The sequence below is a fragment of the Typopeltis vanoorti genome, chromosome 5, assembly GCF_054136105.1.
Source record: "Typopeltis vanoorti isolate ZY-2024b chromosome 5, IOZ_Tvanoo_1.0, whole genome shotgun sequence".
NCBI classification, from domain to species: Eukaryota; Metazoa; Arthropoda; class Arachnida; order Uropygi; family Thelyphonidae; genus Typopeltis; species Typopeltis vanoorti.
The window spans coordinates 78,467,971-78,478,227 of record NC_143553.1 but is presented as its reverse complement, the minus strand read 5'-3'; positions in this window follow the sequence as shown (position 1 = coordinate 78,478,227).

The following is a 10,257-nucleotide window of genomic DNA, read 5'->3' as shown; positions in this document are numbered from 1 at the left end:
TTTTTATTCCTTCGTTTTTTTTTTTTTTTGATAATTTTATGTGTTGAAAATTGGGGCTAAATTTTACTGAGTTTTAATTCTAACTTTTTTAAATCAGTAAACAGAAGGTTTTCATTTTGTCATTGAGGAACCGGAATGTACTCCTGAGCAACATGATTGAAAGAAAAGTGAAGACAATATTGCAGACAACTGCTTCCAATTCATGTTTCTATTCCTTTCTAATGTGTTTCTGTGTGTTTTTCGCTTGTTTTTTCTGTGTTGCATTGTAAAACAAAGCTGAGTTTCTTGTAATAGATGAAAAGCCTCAATGATCACTATGTGAATATCCCTACACAGGTAATTTTGCTATTCCTTTAAAATTTTAAGTAATTGTAAAATAACAAATTTCAATATAGTTTTCTATAACTAACAATAGACATGCATTTCTCAGTGCAGTGGCACTATATCAAGAATTAGGGCAGTTATGTTAGTTTCTTATTTCTAATATTATGCATCATTTGTTTTCTTGATCGAAATATTTGATGGTAAAGATTCATTGCCATAATCTGCTTCCAATATTTTTTGTGAAAATTTTCATTTCAGTTCAGCAAAAAAATACATATATTCATGTAGATTTCTGCGGTCTCAAAAAGTTAAATTTCAATTACACCCTGTAACGAGGATTGCGTTGTGCAATGATGTAGGACAGGTTCCTCTTCTACTTCTTCTACGTCCTAATATCTACAACGGCAGAAAATCCAACTTCACACAGACATGAACTTGAAAATGGAAAGATGAACACCCTAAAGCTTTATCTGTTAATTCAGGAAATTCATTCTGTTTTTGTAGCCAAATTGATGATAACGTATTATCGTTGTATTTATTTTTTAAGAAACCATCATCTAAAATTTGTTCTTCTATTTGCGACAGACCCTTTGGCATAGATTTCTTGATAATGAAAGGATATCTTATCCACTCAGTATTAATGTCTAATTCAGGGAAATACATTTCTAGATTCATAGATCCATTTATAACCTTTATAAATGCATGATAGCAATTTTCACATCAACTTCATCATCAATTTGTTCAGTTGAACTCGCGAGCAATGCATGAATAGATGGAAACATGTCAAAATTTACATTACCAACATGCATTTGCCATAACATCATTTTTATCAATGTGGCGTTCCTTTATCTTGGACATGAAATATAGAAATTATCTTGCCTTGTAAAGACAAATTAAGATTATTCAATGCAATAAATATATCTGCCAGGTATGCTAACTGAGTGAGGCATTTTTAATTATGTAAGTTTTTTTTTTCAACTCAAACTTTTCATCAAGAAAAACCTGTAGTTCATTCCGAAGTTTAAATAAACGAGTAAGTACTTTCCGCAAGAAAGACAACGAACATCGGAATGGAAAATAAGTTGTGTATATGATTACTTCCCATTTCTTCGCAAGTTGAGAGAAAAGTCTGGCATTTAGAGGGTGGGTTTAAATATAATTTATCATTTTTACAACTTCATTCAAAAATTTTCTTAGGTCTGTAGACATCATATGTGTAGCCAAAGCCTTCCGGTGTATGCTGCAGTGTGTCGACTTTTCTTCTGGTGCAACGGTTCGAATCCTTGAAACAAGCCCATATTTTTTTTTTTTTTTTTTTGGATTTTGCTCCGTCCGTGCTTATTCCACCAAAACTTTTCCAATCAAGCTTGTTTTGATACATAAATGTATTTATATTGTTGAATTTTTTTTTTCTTCTGTTGTATGTTTTATGACAAGGGTTGGCAAAATAAAAGGTCGTCATGAAGTTGTTGATTTTTCTCGTACGTAACGAACACTAGAAGATTTGCAAAATTTGTAATGTAGATGGATTCATCGACCTGCAACTTATAATAACGACTCTTACGTATATCGGATAACAATGTCTGTTTTAGCAATATTTTCAGCGATTTCAGTGATTCTTCGATGAAGAGTACTATTTGAAAGGCAAATCCAATCAAAAGACCTTGTTACATTATCTCCGATCATAATTACTACTATTATTTTTGCTGCAGGCTTGACCAAAGTTTCACCAATTGTTTCTACTTTTTGCTATTAATAGCCACACACGATATGAAGCTTCTAAAGCCTTCATATTTTCATCTCCGATCGACATCATTTTTTGAGATTCTTTAACATTTTTTAGTTTATTTTAAAAAAAAATCTACAGGTTCATCCTTGTATTCATCATGTTTCGATTCAAAATGGCAATTTAAAGTAGATGGTTTTAAAGTTTCACCACAAATGACACATAATGAAATAGGTTTTTCTTCATTTCCCGTCCATGAAAATCGCATTTCAATTAATTCGTATCGTACTTACGAAGGTTTTTCATCTTCTTCCTAGTTGGTTGGTTAGGGATGTCAGACGACACACCCTTATCAATTTCATTTGATCCAGATGCAATATCAACGTTTTCTTGTTGCTTACAGCTACTTGTATCTGCTACATTATGCGTTTCATAATCCAGTGTTTAACTAATGATCCATACTTAAGAAATTGAAAGCTAAAAAATTTATAATATTTATTATAAGTATTATAACTTCCGCATATTATTAAAGCAATCGTATCACTGTAAAAGTAGCACAATCTATTAATCGTTATTTTAACTAACACCAAATTTGTAATATGATCAAATAATGAAGCACATTGTTTCAAATTTCATTTCATTGAAATTTCATTGAAATTTCATTGAAACAAATACAAGCTCGCAATGCACGTTCATATAGGAAGCTGAACGAAGATTCACGAGTGATTATCCCCTGAATTTTCAAACGATTCAAATGAAGCAGTTATCTCAATTTGAGTAGGAGAATTCATACATAATATATAATTTATTGAAAAATAGTTTAAAATAATTCTTATTTTTTAAGTAATGATTCCATTCGTCCATGAGGTATAGCCGAAAATTTCCACGTTACCCCCCCCCCCCGAAGACCTTTCACGCATCCTCGGTGGGAAGGGTACCGCACTTTGAGAAACACTGATGTCGGGAAACAAGAGCTTCCATAGCTTAGTCGGTATAGACGAAGCCCTTTGGTCGGAAAGACCTGTATTCGATTAATGTGTCCCAAAGTTCGAATAACAAATAACGTAGGAGTCTATTGGATGTGTAACATAATGTAAATAAGCAAGAGATGAGTAATAAACGAATAATGTGCAAGGAATACCGTGTATATAAGGATCTTGTCCGTTATGAAAATTATAAGCAGTAGGTTAGAATAGTCACAACTGTTGTACGGAAAGCTAAGTCTGAATATGAAACGAAACTGGCACTGCAAGCTAAAGACAACCCACAAGAATTATATCGATATACTGCAAGTAAAAGAAAAAATGAATATGAATGAATAACTCTTCTGAATGCAGATGATGTGAGGGATGACAGATGCAGAAGAGATTTTTCAATTGAGTGTCTATTTTTCTAAAAACTATCAACCTGGTGTATGCAACATTGAAATCATTACTACCTCTTCACTGGATGAATAAACTCAGATTTCTGAAGAGAAGGTCTTAGCGCTGTGGCAAAAACTGAGTAAGAATTCAGCTTTAGGTGCTGATTTGATATAAGAACGGTTTCTAAAAGAGTGTTCAAATGAACTGGCTATTCCTTTGACCAAACTATATAGTTGGAGGGAAGATTCCGCAGGAATGTAAAGAATGTATGGTAATCCCATTGCACAAGGTGCATCCAAGACAGATGTATACAACTATCAACAAATCAGGAGTGGTAGTGGTGAAAAGTTTGGAAAAAATTGTTAAGCCTTGCATCCAGAAATGGTTTGACACAGAAACTGTACTTTGCAACGAACAGCATGGGTTTACTAAGGGAAGGTCATGTTTTATCAAGTTGCTCACATTATATAATAATGCTACAATTAAACTAGACAATGGTAATGGATACACCATGATACGTTTGGACTTTGCTAAGGCTTTTAACAGCATGGTAGACGTATTAGCGTGGATAAGAGGATGTCTTTCTAACAGATATCAAAAAGTGGTATACGGGGGGGGGTGAGTCTGTAAAATTTAAGGTGACTAGTGGTGCAACAGATGGATCAGTTCTTTGTCCACTGTTATTCAATCTGTACATTAATGACATTGGGAAGGACTTGACAGGCGACATACAGCTGTTTACTGTTGATGCAAAGATAAGTAAGGAAATCAGGAATGAAATGATATGCATTCCTTGGAGAATGATTTGAGTAATCTGAAATTGTGGGCATGGGAAAATGAATATCAGTTCAGTGTTAGTAAACGCAAAGTCATGCACTTAGGCGTGATTAGATATCCAATGTCGTATTATATTAGTGGGACTTGATAAGAACTTATTTGGACTACTGTGCGCAGGTCTGATCTCCTGGTTTCCGTTGTGATTCTGAGACAGTAGAGAGAATGCAAAGGAAAATGTTCAAAATGATATCAGAATTGTGGGATACTGATTATGAGACAGAATGAGAATCTGTAGACAGCAGACACTACCAAACAGGAGAAAGAGGGATGATATGATTGAGACTTGCAATCTTCTGAAACAGTTATACAGGATTTCAGTTGATGGAATTTTTCAGTTTATGGAAAGTGAGGAAAGGACAAGAGGGCATCATTGGAAGATGAGAATGAATGAATGCCGCTGAGATGGAGGTAAGGGCTAGATTATTCTCTCATAGGGTGTTGCGTGACAGGAATGGATTGTCATTCTATGTTGGGAGTGAAAGCAGTGTGAATGAATTCAAGAATAATTATGATGGCTGGTTCGTGTGGTATGTGCCTTCCTCGATGAGTCCCTGACTCCCTGTAGTTCTCTTTTAATAATAACAATAATAACAATAATAATAGTAATGTTCCATCCCCCATCTTAATGGTGAAAACGAAGAAGAGATCCATACCGGATCAGTCGACGCCCGGGTCATCAAGGTCTGCGTCAGATGTTGGGGATCCTGGGCATCAGGAGACAAGTGGATTACAGGACCCAGCTTTCCTTGCTGGGCAATCAGGGCAGGAAGCTGAAAAGCGACTGGAAGAAACCAAACGTAAAAAATGGACTGTAAAAGAAAACGGAGAAGTTACGAAATGTTTTTACAGATCAATACCAGAAAAGCGAGGTTTGAGAAAGCGTATACATTTATTTTGGAAACAAAAATTCCAAGAATCTGCAATAACAGAACAAAGACGTATGGACCAACAGAATTTCATTTTCCGTAACAAAATACTGTATTTACTGAACTTGAGCTCTAAGAGTTACGTAATAAACCAACAACTCCAGTAACAGCAAATCATCAGGCTGTAGCTATATCAAACTCTGGAATTCAAATCAGTTAACATCAAGCTGACGACATACATCAGAATGTTTTGACATAAGTGCAGTGTAAAATGAAGTCAGGGATATTGGAACATATGAACTCCATAAATTACCGTACAAGACTACCACCATTAAAAGATTTACAAAATTCTAAGCTAAAACAGCTCCTCTTAGACGCAAATGCTGTAATTGAAACTATCACAACCAACAATACTAAGGAAACAAATCAGCTCCTATCCAGAACTGCCTATATCATTTCAGTAAAGCTTGATTGCAAACCGAAAGAGCAAAAGCTGATGATGAAACAATCTGCACCATGGAAAATCCGGTTAGAACGAAAAGTCAACAAACTTCGAGTTGATCTGAGCAACTCAAAGAGTTTTAAAGAAGGACGGCTGAAAAATAATAACATCAAAAACAAACTGATTAACACATATAATTTTATTTGGCCAATAAAACAATTTCTGAAGTTACCGAAGAGCTAAAACAAAGAACATCAGCGACTGCACAGAAAATTAAAAGATATGAAGCAAGAATAAATCTATATGTAGAAATTATGCAATTTCGACAGAATCAACGTCAGTTCTTTCAGTCTCTCCAGAGAAATATCAATGCAAACCATCATTCACCAGGAAAAGAAGAAACACTCAAAATTTGGAAGTCAATCTGGGATAATCCTATTGAACACATTAAAGATGCCTCATGGATTAAAGGAATAGAGTCAGAAATGAAACAAAAACATATACAAAATGTCATTATCACTAAAGAAATGGTCAGTGCTCAAGCTACGAAATTAAAAAACTGGAATGCACCTGGCAATGACGAACTACATGGATTTTGGTTAAAGCATCTAACCAGTCTACATCGTCGAACGGCAGAACAATTTAATTATTTGTTGAAGTCAGACTCAGTGGAAGACTTGATCATATCTGGGCGCACTTTTTTCTTCATTAAAGATAAGGATAAGGGTGTAGACCCAAGTGATTATCATCCAATAACATGCCTACCAATTATGCTTAAGCTGTTCACTGCAATCATAGAAAATTCCATATACCACTACTTATCAGATAATCAGATTTATCCGATTGAACAAAAAGGCAATTTTCAAAAATCTAGAGGAACCAAAGACCAGATCCTTATTAATAAAATGATTCTCAGAAACTAAAAAAGACGAAAAACTAACTTAAACATGGATAGATAGACTACAAGAAAGCGTTCGATTCCCTCCCACAGTCCTGGATCTTAAAATAACTAAAATCTTTGGAATTAGCAAAAACATATGATCCTTCCTGGTTGCTGCTATGAAATCATGGAAAACAACTTTAATAGTGAATAATGAACGATTTGGAGATATCAGCATTAAACATGGAATTTTCCAAGGTGATTCCTTGTCACCATTGCTCATCAACATTTTTTTATACCTTTGTCAATCGTTTTGAAGAAAACATAACTTGGTTATGAAATTCCTAAAATGTAATATTAAAATTTCTCATCTGTTGTATATGGATCACTTGACGTTATACGGAAAATCGGCCAAGCAAATAGACTCCTTATTGAATACAATCCATATTTTCAGTCAGGACATCAAATTGGAAATTGGTTTAGATCAATTAATTAATCTAAATTAATTAATTTAGATAAATATACGAGGAAAAATTAATGACCCCGCCGTTTTAATTTTGATCAAGAGAAATATATAAAAGCAATTTCAGCTGACGAACACTATAAATACCTAGGAATATTAGAAGCCAATGATATTCTCCACTCGAAAGTTAAACAAGCAGCATCAGAATAAATACATAAAAAGAGTTAGAAATATTCTGAAAACAAAACTAAATGGATTAAACACAATTTGAACAATGAATTCTTGGGCTATACCAGTGATCCGATACACAGCTGGCATAATAGATTGGACAAAAGAAGCCCTGGACAAAATGGACCGCAAAACTAGAAAACTAATCACTATGCATCATGCATTGCATCCACGAAGTGATGTTGACCTGTTGTACTTACCGAGGAGAATAGGTGAATGGGGTCTGATGCAAGTGAGATAGACTGTGGAAGAAGAAATTAGTTTAAGTAGTTACACTGACAGTAGCTCTGAGCAAGCGCTTCAAGGAATTACACAAGAGGGTCTTCTAAACGCAACAGGAAACAAATCCGATTACAAAAAGGAACAACAAAATAACCGATATGTGCGCTGGAAAAATAAATCCTTACTTGGTGGCCAATTTCTTCGGGATAGGGAGGACAAAATTGACGTTGACAGGACATGGTAATTGCTACAATACGGATATATATATTAAAAAAGAAACAGAAGGATTTATTCTAACAGCTCAAGAACAGGCATTACAAACTAATGCTATCAAAGCAAAAATTTTGAACAGCAATAATACTAGCAAATGAAGATTATGCGATCAAAAAGATGAGACTGTAGAACATCTAATCAGTGCCTGCAGCAAGATAGCTCAAACTGACTATAAATACAGCCAATTGATCAAATATGATCAATTGGCAAAAGAATTCATTGGCATGCATGCAAAAATATGCTTTTCCTACTTCTGATAACTGGTGGCAGCATAAAACAGAGACAATATTGGAAAACGAAACAGCAAAAATTCTCTGGGACTTTAGAAAACAAACTGATCGGCATTTCGAACACAATAGACCTGATATCACAATTATCGAACATCGACAGGTTTGGATTATTGATATCGCGGTACCCAGGTTTAACAACATTGTCAACAAAGAACTGGAAAAATTACTAAATATCGAAATCTGGCAATCGAAGTTGGCCAACTGTGGCTTAAACACACCAAAGTCATCACAATAGTTATCGGTGGACTTCGTGAATCTTCAAAGACGCTATCCAACTATTTACAGCTATTAAACATCAAGGATGTGACCCCACATGACCTACAAAAAAACATCATTACTTGGAACAGTCCATATTTTACGACGCTACTTGACGGACTATTCTTAGATTCTTGGGTAGAAACTGAATTGTTCTGTATCACAAGTCAAATCTTGCTTTGAGTGTGTATCAACTATGTGAATAAAATAATAATAATAATAATAATAATTTTTATTTATTTTTTATTTTTTTATTTTTTTAAACATTTTATTTTCTCAGATAAATTACATACATAGATACAACAATGGTTTTATATACACGTATATATATATATATATAGTATTTATAATACATTACAATTGTGAATAACAAATACTGGCGAGTTATTAATATTTTTAAATTATAATAATTTTTTTTTAAAATAAATAATATTTTTGTTCACTGCTAAAATATTTACACATACATATATACAATAGTTATTTTTTTTTAATTTTTATTTATTTTTTTTTTTTATTGTCTCAGTATAAGTTACATACAATAATAATATTTACAGTATTTACAATAAGGATTATAAAGAATTTTTTATTTATTTTTTTTTTTTATTTATTTTTTTTTTTTTATGTCTCACATGAATTGCATACATAGTTGCTGTAGTAATTATATGTATATAATATTTATAACGCATTGCAAGTGTGTATAACAGATACTTGCAAGTTAGTAATTTTCTTCCTCGAAGCTTAGCAGAGCTTATCTGAGGAAGATAATAGATGACAGAGGGTGGTGGTTTCATGGTTGTGTTCCTATGGTGGTCACAAGCCAGGTGTTGATTTTACTGTTTGTTGGTACGTGTTTGAAAGACTTTGACTGCTATTACAGTTTTTTTTTTTTTTTTTGTGCAAATAGGGTTGGATTTAGACATAGTGTGTTTGTTTCTTTGTGTTCTTGTAGTGGTAGTTTTTTGAGAGGGGGGGGTTTGTCGTGGTTTGTGTGTGTGTGTATGTGTGGTGGGGGAGAGAGGAACAGGAATTGCTCTAATTTTCATTTTCGCTATAATATTTATATAGTGCCTGTTTCAGCTCTCTGTATGTTCCTAGGTTTCTGTTGTCGAACGGCAGTTTGTTTATCATGTCAGGTACGTAGAAGTTTCGGACGGCTTTGCCGTAGTGATTGTTGTACTTATATGTTATGTAGTTTGTTGACTGCGGTCTTGTTATTTGATATGTTGTTCTGGTTACTCTATATGTTGGGCTGTAGTAGTGTTTTAACATGACTGTGTAGTGGCGTAAGTGTTTCACCTTAAATATTTTGTGTTTTGTCCGTGCTTCCTGCATAAGAGTGGGTTGTTCCCAGAATATCAGTTTTATCATATTATCTTGCAACCATTGTAGCCTGTTAAGTCTGTAGTCTGCGCAGAATGCGTATGATGTGATTGCATATCTTAAAATGTTTTCACATAATGCTTTGTAGATTAGTATTTTTATGTGGGTTGGGGCAATGTCTTTTAATCTGTATAGTTTGCTTGCTATTATCCTAAGCTTGGTATCTAGGTAGTTTGTATGGCTATTCCAACTTTGATCTGCATCGAAGTGAAGTCCAAGGTAGCGTGTTGTTTTCACCTGTGTGATGGTTGTGATTTTAGGTTCTGCACTTTGTGTATAGGAAGATGAATGTTTGATTGTGAGATATTTAGTTTCTATGGGCAGGGTTTGGGGGTTTTTGAATATCATTAGCTTTGTTTTTCCAGGGTTTATATATATGCCGTTTTCAGTTAACCAGTTAGTGATTTGATTGATGTCGTGTTGCATATTTGTGTAAGCGATATTTGCATTGTTGTGAATGGATACTATGGCCGTGTCGTCTGCATACTGGAAGATTTTACTTTTTAGGGGGAGTTGGCTTATGTCGTGTGTGTATATGTTAAATAGAATGGGAGATAGGACAGCTCCTTGCGGTACTCCACAGGTTACATGTACCTCTTTGCTGTGTGCTGATCCTATACGTGTGATGTGCTTTCTGTTTTTCGTGTATGCTTTAAACCACTGGAGTAGACGACCTCCAATTCCGATATGGGTAAGTTTCGTTAACA